Genomic DNA, 7613 nt, shown 5'->3' on the forward strand with positions numbered 1-7613 from the left:
TGCTGAGCGCAAAAAAAGTGGTCGCTTCTAATATATTAAATACAACATGTAGGCCTACAAACCAAATCTTGCCAGCGTGCTTCCAGTAATAACGGACCTGGACCCCTCCCCAAAGTAGGCCTATACGACAGTAGGGTCCAATAGATGGTATGAAGTTATAGGCCTACCAAACAAACACAGAATCAGGTTTTTTTTAACATTAGGCCTAAACGAGTGTTGGGTAAATTGGTTAATTCGTTTTAATAATATTTTGGCCTAAATGTTGGGTAAGCACTACGGTATATTGGCGTATTAAAGGTTATACGTTTGTAGAACGTTTCATAATGAAACACGCTACAACAAAATTAAAAACATGTGAAAATGTTATTGTAGACATATATTATTTTGGCACCATTGTTCCAACTAAGAATATGTTTTGCAGCAAGTGTTCAATGTTTTTGATTGCTATTTTCATAATGCATGCGATATAGACAACACCATCAAAACTATTCAGTTTAAAAAAAATGTGTCATAGGCCTACATTTACAAAAATGATATCATAATTGGCCAAACGTTTTTCTACAGCTATAGGCAACCCAGCGTTTAACTTTGGTTTAAATTGAACTGCAACAATTGATGATATGAATCCAACTCGAGATAATTCCGTAGGCGTATAGATTTTGTGACCAAAAAGTTTTCCTCTCGGTAAAGGCACTAAGCATGCTAAGTAGGCCAATGCCTATAATAATTGTAGGCCTATTATAGTCAAACACTTCCGCCCATGGTGTCAAACGCTTCGCTTTAACATGTTTAATAAATCCTCTTTTTGGTCATTCGAGTCAGGTGAACATAAAGCTGAAAATAACTCACTTTGTGTAACTTGATAACTCTTTGGCCCAATATCTTTGCAGAATGGGAGTCTTTCTTACACCCGCTTGTGACTAAAATACACCAAATTAGAATTAGGCTAAGAATTTTTGATATTCTTAGCCTTAATAATCGATTTATCATTATAATTGTTCCTAATTATGGACACTTTTTAGCCTAAGTAGGCCTATCTTAGGTAACTTTTTTTTTACAGTGAAAAATTTCCTGCGTAAACAGACAATTCCTTTTTTGTGGCCATATGCGTAAATAGACGCTGATCCGGCCCCAGACAAACAAGTACCTAGACATATGACTGCCCATCCCTTACCACAGCGGGAGGTGAAGCCCCGTATCCAAGGTGATATTGACGGATTGACGGGGTTACTAGGCGCAGAGAAATATTGCGTACATTCTGACGCGCTCGTTTGCGTGGTTACTGCGCGGTTATCGCCCGCGTCAAATGCAGCATGTTCCGTAGACGCGAACACGTCTGCTTATTTGCGTCTGGGTTGCGTCCTTGTCAAAATTGTTGCTATGCAGTGTTGACTTCACTACGCGAAGCAAAGTCATAGGTCTAGGTGGTATGTCTATGGATCCGGCATCAGATCGCGCTTCATACCAGCGCGTTGGCACGCACCAAAATATCCATGTACGCAATTAACTACGCATGGTGTCGCAGAAAAAATGCATTTTTGACCTATTTTGGTCAATTTACGCGAAAACTAGGTCCGGTACCCCCAATTTTTTTTGCGCGATTTTACAGAGCTTTTTCTTTTTCATAACATATATAAAATTAAAAAAATTTTGTCTCGACAATTTTTTTATACAACGCAAAAGGTGATATATTTTGGGCAAATTGCTGATTTTGCCATTGAAGCGTACAGAGATTTTTGGAAATGTACACCTCTTTTAAAACGGCTGTAGCTCAAAAGTGAGGTCCGGCACCCCCTGTTTTTTTTCCTGATTTATTATCTACACATATTAATGTACAAAATATGTCAATTTAAAAAAATTTCGTCGATAGGTTTAGTAACGACGGTAAAACCTTAATTTCTATCGCTTCAACATCAGGCACGGCGCGTTGGCAGGGGTGGTGGAGTACGAGATTTGTGTTTTATTTGACATCGCATCAATACGTTTAAGATATGAACGGGGATTGTTGATGTTTTATGTTATTTCGCTATCTACTGAAAATTAATGCACACATTTGGCAGAATGTAGGCCTATTAGGAAAAACGTTTAGTATTTTGATATTTCGTGTTTGTTGCTTTGTTTTGTTGGTTTTTGGGTTTTTTTTTCACTATCTACTGAAATAGTATTTTGCGGCGCGACGGCCCTATAAACTTGATATAGAACATTTGAAAAAAAAGTTGAAAAGGCCTACTTTTAATATTTGATAAATTTGAAAATTTCACAAGAATATCGGATTGAAAAAGACTTCCAATGCGAAAATGAGCGGTGCTTCCAATGCTCCCGAATTTTGGTTTTGAAAAAGACTATCTTGACGAGGCCCAAATAAGTTTTTTAATCCGACCTTTAATATTTGAAATGTTGAAAGAGTACAAATTTCACAATGAAAGTAGTATAGATTTGTTTGAAGCTACACTAAAATGTGTACAACAGTTATCATTTCTTCCCTCTTTTTCTTTCCTTTTCTCTTCTTCCTTCACCTTTCCTCTTCTTTCCTTTTTCCTAATTTCTTCTCCCTTCCCCTTTTTCTTCTTCCCCCTTCTTTCTCCTTTCTTTCTTTCCTTTTTTTTTTGTCTTCTCCCTTCACCTTTTTTCTTCCCTCTTTTCTCTCCTTCCCCCTCCATATTTTTTGCTCTTCTTCACATTTATTGTGTCGGGGGAGGGAGCTTGCCCCCGGCCCCCACTGGTTAGCCACTGTCTTTCGGGGAAAATGTTAACAAAATGGGGGCCTTTCGCGGGCAGATGCTAAAACATTCGGTTCCTTTAAGATCCTAGGAATAGGGCGGGCAAATGAAAAACTGTCAAGAGAAATAAAAGAATGTGACAGATGCTTAAAAATGGGACCCGTTTCGAGGAAAATCTAAAAATGAGTTCTTTCGAGGGCAGAATCCAAAACTTAGGTCTTTTGGTTGCATATGTTGAAACATGTTGAAACTTTCAGTTTTTAATGACAAAAAGATATGATATGCATCATGCCTGCAGGATAAACACGTGAACCCAAAAGAGAAGAACGAATTCGATGGTGTTGCATGCATTATCCACAACAGTGCGTTGTACTACGCAGGTGCTCCTTTCCTAGAAGGGAAATCCCTGATTGGGGAACTTCTGAAAAATATCATTTGAACGAATGTGACAAAGCATACCTGTAACAACTAATATTTGAATTTGCAAATGGGTGAAACAATTCATTATCAGTTAAGTGTCATACCTGTGTACGACATACATGAATAAAGTACTGAAGTAGGGCCTAAACACATATCTTCCAAATCTAGGCATATTAAACACCTAGATTTGAAAGTTATAGGTTAGGCCTATTGTAGGAAGTGGTCATTTTGTTATAAAAATAAATATGACAAGACAGATTCTTTATAAAATTATTTCAGTTTATTACACAAATTTTACTGATCTATTATAGGGAACACTTGTTTTAGCCTGACCCTTTTTAAGATTTATCCCATAGGATTAGGATATATCTATCAATAAACTTACTATCAATCATACTACAAAGTTTATCTACGTTGTTGGCATTTATAGTTATACGTCCGATGATGTTGAACCATCCTTTTAAACATTGTCGATCAAATTTTCACCAAAAGACTCACTTCCCTTTATATTTATATTTGAATACTTAACTTAACCGTTCCCCCTGGGGAGTTGGAAAATGAGGTTCTATCTAAATGAAGTCCCAATCGAAGTCATTTAAACAATTTTAATATCCATGATAATCTATTGACTTTTTTATGAAAATAATAAAAAGTTTTGGCCAGTGATAAGGTTCGCGTTTGTTTTGCTGTGCGCATTTGTCTTGGAGAAATTAGTTAATTATTTTTATCATAACTTTAAGTACAGAAGGAATTTAACATAATAATAAATACATACTGTAATCAATGTAACTGAAACGTAGATTTCTACATTTACAACTATTATAATCATAAATGTCAAGGCCTAAATTTCAGAAATATATTAATTATTGTCCTGTTTCCCTCTGTTTTGCATTTTTTATGATATGCCTATCATGCGCTATCGTGTCTGTGAGTTTTTAAAATTAATATTAATTTGCTTATTGTGCTCTGAAGCTGGAAATAATCTGAAATCCAAATTACTATTCTTCTTACTGTTATAACTTTTCTTCAACTTGGTATCGATGATTAGAATCTGATTATACTTATAGATTCCATTGATAAATAATAGCACACTAGTTAATGATTAATACCAAAGAATTCAATATCCTAGCCATTCGGCTATTGTTCCTATTGTACAATGTGACATTGCGCTAATCACCTTATCAAGTTGACAATACCAAAATATTTCCAAGACAATCCCATCCCTTTCCTACGCAGAGCTATTTCAAGCTATTATCTTTTATAATTTTATTATTTTAATCTATCGTCAATATAATTCCTCACGCAATGTTGAAATATACCAAATGTTAGATAAACAAGTAAATAATAATAAAAATTAATTAATTGCTAATTAAATAAAATGAAATAATTTTATTATTTTAAAGGAGGATTTCGTGATCCTAGCATCCTCTTTTTGTGACATTTTTAAGTAGATATCCACGAAAAAGTTTATTTCCAAAATTTCAGTTGATTCTGATTTTGCGTTTGCGAGTTATGCATGATTATGTGTATTACACTGCTCCATAGACAACGTGTTGTAATTTCGTTCTGGTGCACCAGAACGAAATTCAAATTTGGCGATATTTTTGCTAAACGAATTAATCTGCAAGAAATATTTGGTACATAAACATTATGTAGCCAGAGGTATCCAGTGGTGTAAAAATCTCAACTTTTTTTGGGAAAAGTGGGGGGATGAGGCTGTGGATCACGAAATGCCCCTTTAACTTATCGTCAATATAATTCCTCACGCAATGTTGAAATATACCAAATGTTAGATAACAAGTAAGTAAATAATAATAAAAATTAATTAATTGCTAATTAAATAAATGAAATAAATAAATAAATTGCAATAATATGCCCTAAATTAAACAAACATATCTGGATACGTCGCAAGCACAAAAACACGGCACAAGACACGGGCAAACGGCCCGTAATAGACTCGTAATTCCCCAGGCGATTAGTGATGAGAACATGCCAGTTTATGCAGACATGTAGCCGAGGGGCCCGGGGACTCAAGTAATCGATCGTACGTCCGGGTCCGTTCTGTCACCTTTGCGTGCTCGGTTGCAGTGCCGTTGATTCAACCCCTGTCTCACCCGGCGCTTTCGGCAGCACTAAAATACCCGCGGTGCAAAACGTGGGTGCCGAATGTACCTCAAAAATCCCGGAGCAAAAATAGTTTAATATCTCCTCCAAGCTGCTGCTCGCGTTTGTTTCGCTGTGCGCATTTGTCTTGGAGAAATTAGCTAATTATTTTTAACATAACTTTAAATACAGAAGGAATTTAACATAATAATAAATACATACTGTAATCAATGTATCTGAAACGTAGATTTCTACATTTACAACTATAATCACAAATATCAAGGCCTAAATTCCTTTCAGAAATAAAAAATAATTATTGTCCTGTTTCCCTCTGTTTTTGAATTCTTTTATGATATGCCTATCATGCGCTATCATGCTTGTGAGTTTCTTGTGCTCTGAAGCTGGAAATAATCTGAAATCCAAACTATTCTTCTTACTGTTATAACTTTTCTTCAACTTGGTATCGATGATTAGAATCTGCATTATACTTATAGATTTCCATTGATAAATAATAGCACACTAGTACAATGATTAATACCAAAGAATTCAATATCCTAGCCATTCGGCTATTGTTCCTATTGTACAATGTGACATTGCGCTAATCACCTTATCAAGTTGACAATACCAAAATATTTCCAAGATATCCCATCCCTTTCCTACGCAGAGCTATTTCAAGCTATTATCTTTTACAATAATTTTATTATTATAACCTATCGTCAATATACCATAAATAATTCCTCACGCAATGTTGAAATATACTAAATGTTAGATAAACAACCAAGTAAATAATAATCAAAATTAATTAATTGCTAATTAAATAAATGAAATAAATAAAATTGCAATAATAAATAAACAAACATAATAATAGTAAAACATGACATAATAAATACATAATGCATAAAAATAAGGGGTAACAGCAAGAAAGAGAAAAATAAGCAAATAAACTAATAAAGTTCTTCATTATGACTTCTTAACCATTCTAATTATAGTCCCGGCTAATATCACTGTAGTAAATTAATTAACAATAAAACCACAATAATAGTGACATGTATTGAAGTACATTACATGATCATAATAATAATATTCACTTGATATGCGCAAACAGAACATCAGCCCCTATTAGCCAAAACACAAACAAACAAGACTCCTTGCACATAGGAATGAATAAATAAATAAATAAATAAATAAATAAATAAATAAATAAATAAATAAATAATTAATTAATGACATCAGATAATATACCAGTTTATAATAACCCGGGAGAGAGATAAGAAAGAAACAACTTCAAAAAATTGAGTGTTTTCACATGTTTTTGTAGGCCTCGATATAGACTGCGCTTCATTCCTTTTTTTTTGATAAACAATTCATACGTTTCCATGCATGAAACCATTTAAAATCTATGACGAAACTATCTCCAGTGACTGCCCTGCCCAGAGAACATTCCTTTTTTTTGATAAACAATTCATACGTTTCCATGCATGAAACCATTTAAAATCTATGACGAAACTATCTCCAGTGACTGCCCTGCCCAGAGAACATTCCTTTTTTTTGATAAACAATTCATACGTTTCCATGCATGAAACCATTTAAAATCTATGACGAAACTATCTCCAGTGACTGCCCTGCCCAGAGAAAAAGCAGTTTTCTCATGGACATCTGAGCTGTTGAATCAGAACAGGAATGATGAGTTTTTCATGGTCAGGTCAGAGAGATTAATTTAGGGAATGATCAATTAAACTGGTCTACTACAGTAGACTAGCCTCGATACGACTATGTTGGAATTTTGTACCGGGATATTGTAATAAAAGTCTGGATATATTACTAGTAGGCCTATCACTAAAATGATTGACATGTAACCATAGGAAATAAAACCATAGTAGATCTAATCATCACATCATAAATATTATGGAAAACATGGAGCAAGCAAATCTTTCAACATGATGTAAAATGAAATGCACAATCAGCAAGTCATTAGTCATCCATCGGCGATGAATGCATCAAGTGCACGGGGAATATAAAGCTCGAGTTCTCAGGAAGGTCGACTTGTCCGTAGTCGAGTAGTCCGGAGGTCGAGTCGTCTGACATTCGGATTATATACCTTTAAAAAATTAGCCTTGACAGTTTTTGTCAAATTTTGCTTCCTTGAATTTATACATTGAAAGTTGTCTTGCCAAACATTTTCAGTTCCGGACTATAATTAGTAGTCCATAATCCGGTCCAAACTGGGTGAATTTTCAATTTTGCTACTTTGTGGCAAGTGTTTTTGGCTAAAAAGGAAGATGCATACACAGATCAATAATTTTTCTTCTAGCCTATTAGGATTTTTAGCGTTTAGAGGGACTTCCCTTTAATTCCGTATGGGTACAGACC

This window comes from Amphiura filiformis, chromosome 9 (assembly GCF_039555335.1).
Source record: "Amphiura filiformis chromosome 9, Afil_fr2py, whole genome shotgun sequence".
In the NCBI taxonomy this organism is placed as follows: Eukaryota; Metazoa; Echinodermata; class Ophiuroidea; order Amphilepidida; family Amphiuridae; genus Amphiura; species Amphiura filiformis.